Raw genomic sequence first — 10947 nt, forward strand, 5'->3', positions numbered from 1 at the left:
TCCATCATTACAGAGTAATTTTAACTTTCAAGTTTTATTTATGAAATACAGAGAGCTGGTGAGTTGGCTCAGTGGGTAAAAGCCTTTGCCATGAATGCCTGACAACTTGTGTTCAAAGCCCCATGTAAAAATCATAGATCTGCAGTGGTGGTGCTCTTACAGGGAAGATAGGAAGCAAAGTGTTGAGATCAGCTATTCCACACTCTTGAGTTACTCCATATGTGGTTTTCCAGGCTGTGGAAATACAATCTGTCTGGCACCAACCATTCAGCCCAGATGGATAATTGACTTATTTCTGGAGTAGGAAGATCCCCCTTATAAATTTATTGGGCTGAATTGAGATCGTAGGGGCACATGGGTATATTAAAATCATATAATGAAAACCAGGTCCAAGAACTTATTGGACATACCAGACTGGATAAAGGTGTAACTCTCACTTGGTTGCATAGAGTAGTGGCCTTCTAGCACCATGATGGCAATGGTTCCAAACCAACTTATCATCTGATGCCTGGTATGTGCATCAAGGATGACAGGCTGAGAACTCCTGACTATCCCTGGGGCTTCAACTTGGCTCAGTCCCTGCTGATGACATGATCTACTCAACTGCCATCCACCCCTCTGTATGCTGATCTGTCTGGACCTCAGCCCCCCTTTCCTTCTCTGACCTTGTTCTGGCCTTTCAGCTCTGCAGCTGACTACGTCTTTGCTCTCAATCCTGGCTCTCCTGAGGCCTGACCTTTACAGCATCAGCTTCTTCATAGTGGCTGGTTCTGGGTTCCTTATCTGATCAATACAGACTCTACTTGCATTTCTCTTAAACCATTTCTGAAACCTCTTGAACTTTTCTGTGGCCTCTCTAACTTGTATTCATTCTGCAAACCACACATATACATATGTAGATATGTGTTCTGTGTGCTGGGATGTGCTATGAGATTTAATATTAGTAATTAAGCTTAGAATAAAAGATATTTGTTTGACTCAGCCAGATCACCAAGGTAAGCAGGATCGAAATTGTGGTACCCATTGAAAATCCTGAACCTTGTGAATTCATGTTGTTCAATAAATTCTGACAATGTGGCAAGGCACAAACTGTTTGTTTCTGGAATAGTAGGCTCATAGCACAGAGGCAGGAGAATCCCTGGAAGTTTCTGAGCCAGCCAGAGGGGCTAGGAGGGTAAGAACACAACAAAGAGACCCCACCTCAAACAAGGTACAAGGTGAGGACTGAAGCCTGAGGTTGTCCTCTGACCTCCATGTGTGCTCACTCTCAATTACATACATATGCATGTGGATGTGGATACATATTGTACAGAGACACAGAAAATAAAAATAACTAAAAGAAATACACTTTGTAAGGCTATGGCTACTATAGATAGTTTGCTCTGATATATCTGAGAAAAGTAAATTAAAAAGCTTCTTGGGAGGATTATAGATTCTATTAAGAACATTAGTGCCAGGTATGGTAGCATATGCCCCCAGTGTCTTGGGAGGCAGAGGCAGGCAGATCTCTGTGTGTTCAGGACCAGCCTGATCTACATAGAAAGTTTCAGGCTAGACAGGGCTGCCTAGTGAGACCTTGTCCCAGCATACATAAAAAATGAAATAACACAAATAAAAAAACATTGATGATTCATGGGAACAGTTCAAAATATCAACATTAACAAAGTTACAACTCTCATGGATAATTTTGAGGGATTTAAGACTTTAGTAGAGGAAATAATTGAAGATATGGCACAGAAACACCAGGAGAACTAGAATGTGGAGCCTGAAGGTATGATTAAATTGCTGTTCTGCCACAATTAAACTTTAACAGATCATGAATAGCTGTGGCAACTCCATTTTATTAAACACCCCAGTTGAATCTTTCCAGTAAGAGCGAGTAGTTCCCAGAATACCGAGACCAACTGCCACAAATGGTCAAAACTGCCTCCCAACCACAAGCAGTCAAAATAGCCTGACAAACAAACAACCAATCACCTACGGCCCCGTACATTCACCCCACCATGACGTAAGGCTGTGGTGGGCCCCATATAAAAGGTCAGCCCAAACGATGGACTGGGCCTTCTCATAAAGAGCGAGTAGTTCCCAGAATACCGAGACCAATTGCCACAAATGGTCAAAACTGCCTCCCAACCACAAGCAGTCAAAATAGCCTGACAAACAAACAACCAATCACCTACTGCCCCGTACATTCACCCCACCATGGCGTAAGGCTGTGGTGGGCCCCCTATAAAAGGCCAGCCCAAACGATGGACTGGGCCTTCTCATAGAGCTGGGGCGCCAGTCTCTGTGTAAGGTCCCTACCGCGGTTTGTACTTTTGTTCAATAAACCTTGCTTTTGCAGTTTTGGAAGTGTCGGGCAGTCGCTGGTCTCTTTGGGGTCCTGAGGCTGAAGCATAACAATGAGAGTTGCTCTTTATGGATAAACAAAGAATGGTTTCATAATATACAATTCCATCTTAATGAAGATGTCGTGAGAGATTTAGAATATTACATAAAATTGATAAAACAGAGACAGAATCTGAAGGAACGGACTCCAATTTTGAAAGAAATTCTATAGCAGGTAAAATGCTATCAAACAGTATTATATACTATAGAGAAATCTTTTGGGAAAGGCAGAGTTTATTAGTGCAACAAAATTTATTGTCTTAAGAAATTGCTATGGGTTGGCCCCATGGTGTAATGGTTAGCACTCTGGACTTTGAATCCAACGATCCGAGTTCAAATCTTGATAGGACCTTCTGAACTTTTGGCTGGGCATGGTGGCACATGCCTTTACTCCCAGCACTCAGGAGGCAGAGACAGGAGGATCTCTGTGAGTCTGAGGCCAGCCTGGTCTCCATAGTGAGTTCCAGGCCAGCTGGGCTTACCAAACACCAATTCCACTGGTACCTTAGTCTTGAATTTCTCAGCTTGCAAACCTATAAGAGAAATTGCTGTGGGGACTAGAGGGATGGCTCAGCAGTTAAGAGCACTGGCTGCTTTCTCAGAGGAATGGGGTTTGGTTCCCAGAGCCTGCATGATGGCTAACAACTGTCTGTACCTCTAATTCCAGGGGATCAGATGACCTCTTCTGGCCTCCTCAGGTATTCCATGACATGGTGCACTTACATACATGTAGGCAAAACACTTATACACATAAAATAAAAATAAATTTTAAAAAATTTTAAATAAATTTCTACAGCCACTTTGATATTCAGTAGCCACTACCTGACCAGTCAGCAAACACCAACACTGAGACCAGATCCTTCACCAGTAAAAAGATTACAACTTGCTGAAGGGTTAGGTCAATGTTAGCATTTTTAGCAATAAAGTTTTGAGACAGGGTCTCCCTGTAGTTCCAGCTGGCCTGGAACTTGCTATGTAGACCAGGCTGACCTCCAGCTGAACTAAGTATTTTTAAACTAAGGAATGCATTTTTTTAAATGATGGAGCCCATTAAAAAATATTTTATTTATTATTTTTATGTGTATGTGTGTATTGCCTGCATGTAGGTAAGTGCACCCATGCCATGCAATGCCTGCAGAGGACAGAAGAGGCTGTTAGATTCCTTGGAACTGGAGTTACAGACAGTTGATAGCTGCCATGTGGGTGCTGGGATTTGAACCCGGGTCTTCTACAAGAACAGCCAATGTTCTTAACTGCTGAGCCATCTCTTCAGCCCCAGGAATGTATTTTTTAAGTCATAATGCTTTTACATACCCCATAAGTACAGTAAAATATAAGCACAACTTTTATTTAAACTGGGAAACCCTAAACCTCATCTGACATTTTATTGTAACAGCCACTTTATTTTGGTTGACTGGAATAGAAACCCACAACATCTCTAAAACGTGCCTGTGCACATACACACTCTTTTAGGAACAAATTCCACGGAAAGTCTACAAGACATCCAGCACTCAGGAGGCAGAGGCAGGTGAGTCAATGTGAGATCGAGGCTAGCCTGGTCTGCATAGTGAGTTTCAGGCCAGCTGGGGCTACAGGGAACCCTTGTCTCAAAAAAAAAAAAAAACCAACCTATGGAAAGTTATTAAGAAATATAAACAGTTTAGTAGATATATCAAATTCATAGTTTGGCAGATTAACATTATAAAGAATCCCCTCCTAGTAATTTACATATTCAATATACTTCTGATGCAAATATCAACAAATATTAAGAAATCTGACAAACTGATTCAGCAAGTGCATTAATGAGTGTGATAATTAATTTCACTGTCAGCTTGGTGGGATTTAGAATCAACATGGAAACACACCTGTGTTTCAGAAAGGTTTAACTGGTCAGGGAAGATGCACCCTGAATATGCACCACACCCTTCCGTGGGCTGGGGTCCCAAACCGACTACAGAGGAAAAAGCAAGGTCAACACCAGCACTGTCTCTCTCTTTGCTGACTGTGGGTGCAGTGTGACCAGCTGCCTCGCATGCCCACTGCCCTGACTTCTCTTCCTTGATGGACTGTGAGCCCAAATAAGCCTTTTCCCTCCACAAGTTGTTCTTGCCAGGTTGTTTCATGGCACTTTTTCCTCTGGGCAGAAGAAGATACTACCTTGGATTTTACCCTTGGTAACCATGACAATGAGAGCAGAGCAATACAGTGCTAGCCAGGTCTAAGGTGTTGGTAACAGAACTCCCTAGGGGCCACAAGGGGGATCAGGAGACCCTCACCTGAGTCCCCCTCCCCTGGCTGCAAGTGATCTTGAGAGATGCTTGACTGTATAGGAGGTAGAAGATTAGGCAAATGCCAGACTCCATGTCTTTTCTATATGATACAATTGTTTTGGGGTCACCCACATTCCTGTAAGTAACCCCTCACCCATGTTCTGTAAGCAAGCCCAATAAACTCATTGATCTCACCAATTGAACTTTGATGAAAATTGTACTTTTTTTCTGTCATTGGCATCCCTCTGGGGTGGATAGTTCTTGTTTGTGTCTCCCCAGGAAAAGTTAACAGAACACAGGTATTTTGTCCTAGCAATGAGAACAGTAACTAATGCAATGCGCAAAACCCTGAGAACAACTCTGTGTCCGTGGGCTTGCTGTGCTGGGAACAAAGATGAATATGTTTGTCTTTTCACAATGGCAGCATTTCTTGAATAACAATACAGTCTGTTGGGAGCTATTAATGTAAGCACAGCCGTTATGTCCACCGAGCTGTGGCAGGCTTGCTTATTTACTTTATGACCTTTCACCTTGACTCAGGAGTTTGTGTTTTACACACAAGCACTGAATTGTTCTGTCAAGTCAGGAGGAACATGCTGATAATTTAGGAAAGATGGTTAATTGGTGGAATTCACTACAGTATTTGACCATTCCTTAACCCTCAGATAAAGGTGGTAAAAAAGAGCTGTTGAAGCTAATTGAGCTAAGTAAACTGATTGACATGGTTCAGGAGCCCCCATCAGGAGTTTGGTATCCACTCAAAACTATGAAATCCGTGCTACAGCAGGCTATTGGAGCCACAGTAGAGTGAGGAGAGTCAGTGCATCTTTTCTGTCTCTCTTGTTTTTCTTTCAATCCTCACTCCCCCTTTCAGGTGCTGTTCATCTAAGGCCGGCTGGCACCAGCAACAGTCACATGGTTCGGTGGTTTCAATGACAGTGATTTGTCATATAATCTTGCCTACCTTGATAATCTGGCCATGGTGAGTGCAAGTTCTTTTATTACAATCTCATTTACTAATATTAACTCTCACAGCACACAGCACGCAGTAAATGTATCTATATATCTACATGCACATATAGGGTTTACAGTTAAAGTTCCAGGGGGATGCCCAGGCCATGCCTGCTTCTGGCCTCTCAGTACACCAGGCATGCAGGCAAAACACTCATACATATAAAATAAGACTTAAATACTTATATATATATATACACACACACAGGCAGAACACTCATACACATAAAAATATAAAATAAATAAGTAAATAAATTAGTTTTCCCAGGGTGAGACTCACCCACTGCACTTGGGATGTGCTGACCCCTGCGATTTCCCCAAATGCAGGAAACTCGACTGCATGATTTGTGGTAGTGGGGGACTGCGTCCGCACTCTCCCCTATAAATTGAAAAAAAAAAATTCATCAAGTTTGGAAAACTTGGGCCATTATTTTCAAATTCAGGGCTCTAAGTATACAGACAGCAGGTGGCTTCTGCTTGGCCCATGTCTCTGGATGGTCTTTTCATATTGTACTGTTCCATTTGAGTTTCTTTTGCTGTAGCGTCACGCTCACTGTTCTTTCAGTGGTATTATTAACTACTAATTCAGCAATAGACTTCACTGGGGCATTCCCATCATGCCTGTTCTCCCTTCCCTCCCCTCTCCCAACCCTCTCCTCTCCCTCTTCCACTTTCTAACAATCACTCTTCTATTTTCAGGGTTTTAAATTTTGTTTTGTTTTGTTTTGTAAGTTTCTTCTACATATGAAAGAAAGCATGCAATACTTGTCTTTCTGTGTCTGGCCAAGCGTGTGTGCATGAGTGCATGCATGTGTGTGTGTGGTGCATGTATGTGAGTGTGGGGATGTTTAGAGGCCTGAGGAGGACTTTTCTAGCACTCTCCCCTTTATTCCCTTAAGTCAGGGTCTCTCTCTGAACTGGAAGCTCCCTGTCTCAGACTGGCTGATCAATGAGCTCCCAGGACCTGCAGGTCTCACCCACTTCCCCCTACTATGCTGGGATTACAAGCAATCTTGGCCCTTTTCAGCTTTTGTTTTTACATGAGTGCTAGGGATTTGAACTCAGGTCCTCATGCTTGCACAGCAGCCTCTCCTACCCACTGCACCATCTCCTCATCTCTCTGGCTTATTTTACTTAATGAAGTCTATAGTTCCATCCATTTTACTACATATGCCTGAATTTCATTTTTCCTTATGGCTAAATGATACTCAGTTGTATAGATCTGCCATATTTTCTTATTTATTCATCTGTCAGTATATTCCCAAGCTGATTCCTGATCTAATGTGAATAGATAAAACAGTGTATTGAGGTACATCTGTTGTTTGCCAACTTCGTTTCCTTTATATATAACCAGGAGTATGTATATCTAATCATATGGATCATATGGTGCTTCTACTTTTAGTTTTTTGAGGAACCTCCATTCTGTTTTTCATGATGGGAATACTCACATTCTTTTTTGGGGGTGGTTCTTTTTGAGACAGGGTCTCCCTGTTGCCCCAGCTGTCCTGGAACTCACTATGTAGACTAATTCACATTCTTACCAACAGTGCTCAAGGATTCCTTTTTCTCTACAACCTTGCCAGCATTTATTTTTTAATTAATTTTGCAAAAGTTGTTCTAAATGGGATAAGATGGAACCTCAGTGTAGTTTCTATTTACATATTGGTTATTTTAATTTTTAATTTATTATTTTTATTTTATGTGTATGAGTGTATGGCCTGCATGTGTGTTGGTGCACCCGTGCGATGCAGTGCCTGCAGAGGTCAGAAGATGTTGTTGGATCCCCTGGAGCAGGTTACAGATGGTTGTTAGCCACCATGGGTGTTGGGAATCAAACCTGGGTCCTCTGCAAGAGTAGTCTGCTACTCAGCCTCTGCTGAGCCATCTTTCCAGCCCATATTTGTTATTTTAAAAGCATATATTTTAGCTGGACATGGTGGGGCACACCTTTAATTCCAGCACTTGGGAGGCAGAGGCAGGCGGATTTCTGTGAGTTCAAGGCCAGCCCGGCCTACATAGCAAGTTCCAGGCCAGCTGGAACTACTGGGAGACGCTATCTCAAAAAGACCAAAGCATGTTTTATTGATTAGATTTTTTGTTTTGTTTTGTTGTTCTTTTAGTACTCTGAGGAGTAATAGTCTGTCAAAGGTTGACAAAGATTTTCTTCAATTCTGTATGTTGTTTCTTCATTCTGATTAGTATTTCCTTTGCAGCATAGAGCTTTAAATTTTTTTAAAAATTTTGTTTATGTTTTATATGTATGAGTGCTTTGCCTGCAGGTGTGTGAGTGTACCACATGTGTGCAATGCTTTCAGAGTCCAGAAAAGGGAGTCAGACTCCCCTGGAACTAGAGTTACAGATGGTTGCTAGCTACCATGTGGGTTCTGGGAACCAAACCCAGGTCCTCTGCAAGAGCAGCTGATGATATAATCCTTGTGTTAGTCAAACTTTTATCACTGTGATAAATACCTGAGAGAAACAATTTAAAGAGAGAAGAGATTTATTTTGGCTCACAGTTCAGAGGTTTCAGTCCACCCATGGCTTACTCTAGTTTTGAATTCCAAAGTGAGGCAAATGCCATGGTGGTAGGGGTGTGGTGAGTAGTTGCTTGCCTTGAGGTGGCCTAGAAGCAGAGTGAGGTACCAGGAAAGGGCCTGGACCAGCATACATGAAACATTCCCAGTGACCCATTTCCTTCAGCTAGACCTCACCTTCCATAATTCTGCCACCTACAGAGAAAGTAAACATACCACCCACATTCAAAATTGTAAAACTACTTTGGGAGCAGCTGAGATAACTCAGTACATGAAGGCACCTGCTGCCAAGGCTGATGACCTGTGTTCAATTCCCTGGAACCCACATAGTGGAAGGAGAGAATTGATGTTCATCAAGTTGCCCTCTGACTTCAATGTGTGTTGTGGTATGTGTGCCACATTCATGCTTTCACCCCGCCCCCAAATAAATAGTTTTGTATTAGCGCTTAAAATACCTGTTTCTGGGTTGGGATTGTATCTCTGTGATAGAGCACATGCCTAGCTTGTGTGAGCCCCTGGGTCTGATCTAGCACCACAAAAATCAAAACAAACAAAAATCTCTATTTTATGATGATATTTAAAAATTATTCTAATACAAAAGCTGAAAAACATAATTTGATGATTCTGAACAATCTATAAATTATTCTCTTGTTTACAAGAATGTTTCTAAAAGAAAAGCCAGTTCTATGCAGCTCTACTGTAAGTGTTCCAGGTTTGGTTTAAATTCTTGTGTAAAAGCTGAAGTTCTCAACAAGTCCATAGACAGACAGAAAAAAGTCAAATTAACTGGGGCAAACAGAATTTTTATATAACAACAAAGCACTGATTTCTGGTTTAAGAAGGAGGGCATTTTAAAACTATCAAGTGCAATTTGGTAGCTTCTTCTTTTTTTTTTTTTTTTTTTTTTTTTTTTTTTTTTTTTTATAGACAGGGTCTCCCTGTAGCCCCAGTTGGCCTGGAACTTACTATGTAGACCAGGCTGGCCTTGAAATCACAGGGATCTGCCTACTTCTGCCTCCCAAGTGCTGGGATTAAATGGGATTAAAGTGTGTGCCTCCACACCCACCCCATCCCCTTTTTAAAATACGATCTTGCTAGGGGCTGGAGAGAGGGCTTAGTGGTTAAAAGCACTGGCTGCTGGGGGCTGGAGAGATGGCTCAGCAGTTAAGAGCACTGATTGTTCTTTCAGAGGACCTGGGTTCGATTCCCAGCACTCACATGGTGGTTCACAACCATCTCTAGCTCCAGTTCTAAGAGAATTTGACACCTCTTCTGACCTCAAAAAAAAAAAAAAAAAAAAAAAAGATCTTGCTAAGTAACGCTGGCCTGGAACTGACTGTATAGCCCCAGGCTGGCCTTAAACATGTGACACTCATTCTGCCTTAGCCTCTCAAGTGATAGGGCACCAGGTGTTCATTGCCTCACCTGGTCAGTCTACATCTTTTAGTTAGAGAATAAAGGCTATTTTGTTGATTTTTGTTCTGGGTGTTTTGAATAGTCTGTGTTCATTTCTTCCTTCTTTATCTTAGAAGTTTGATGACTTGTGGATTAGTAATGATTGGTTCCTTCCTATTTCTCATTTGCTTGCCTACTCCTTTAGTAGAGCTTAAACTCATGCATGCTCTCCTGAGCATGCTTCCGCCTTTTGCTAGTAAGCATCTTCTGTAATTTTGGTTTGGTGGTCATTAATTCCCTTCATTTATGCTTATTTTAGAAAATTTTTATAACTGCTTTGATTCTGAAAGATGCCCTTGCAGGACATAGTAATCTTGGCTGGCAGTTATTTTCCTTCAGGATTTAAGTTATATCAATCCATGCCCTCTTGACCTTTAGTGTTTTTCCTGAGAAATTTGTGCTCATCTAACATATTTGCCTGTAAATATGACTTAACCCTTCTCTCCTGTGGCTTTAATGTTCTTTTCAGTGTTCTATACTTTTTTGTTTTCTTCTGTTCTGTACATTTGACAGTCTAACTATAATAGGTCATGGGCAAGTTCTTTTCTGGTGATATCTATTGGAGTTCTAAGTACTTCCTGTACATGGCTTTCATAGTAACATTTGAGACCAGGCTAGCCTCCATCTCACAGAGATACACCTGTCGCTACCTCCTGAGTGCTGGGACTAAAGGTGTGCACCACTGTGCCCAGCTCATTTGGGAAATTTTATGTTATTATAAATAGAATAGGTTTTTGATATCACTTATTTTCATTATTTTTATATGTATGTGTATATCTCTGTGTGCCATGTGTGTGTGCCTGAAGAGACAAGACAAGGGTGTTGGATCCCCTGGAACTGGAGTTAAAGGCAGCTGTGAGCCACCCAGTGTAGGTGTCATTGTGGGTCCTGAGAACTGAACTCAGGTCCTGTAGAAGAGCACTAAATGCTCTTAAGCACTGAGCCATCTCTCCAGCCCCAGGTGTTTGATGTCTTTTGATGGTGATCTTGTATTTCTCTTCATTCTTTCTTATTTTTCCTTTATTGCTATTTTAAATTTTTAAATTTATTATCATTTTAATTTTATGTGTATGAGTGTCTTGCCTCCATGTAGGTAGGTGCACTTGTGGCATACAATGCCCATGGAGGTCAGAAGAGGGTGTTACAGGCAGTTGTGAGTGCTATGTGGGTGCTGGAAATTGAACCTGGGTTTTCTGCAAGAGCAACCAGTGCTCTTAACTGCTGAGCTAACTCTCCACCCCCAACTATCTTATTTATTTATTTATTTATTTATTTATTTATTTATTTAT

General features: G+C 41.6%; 1 pseudogene; it reads left to right on the forward strand.

The window, feature by feature from the left end:
• The first annotated feature begins 5867 nt into the window (after positions 1 to 5867).
• Positions 5868 to 6051, forward strand: LOC115072155 (annotated as a pseudogene).
• The last annotated feature ends 4896 nt before the right edge of the window (positions 6052 to 10947 follow it).

This window comes from Nannospalax galili, unplaced genomic scaffold (genome assembly GCF_000622305.1).
Source record: "Nannospalax galili isolate Female #2095 unplaced genomic scaffold, S.galili_v1.0 scaffold22, whole genome shotgun sequence".
NCBI classification, from domain to species: Eukaryota; Metazoa; Chordata; class Mammalia; order Rodentia; family Spalacidae; genus Nannospalax; species Nannospalax galili.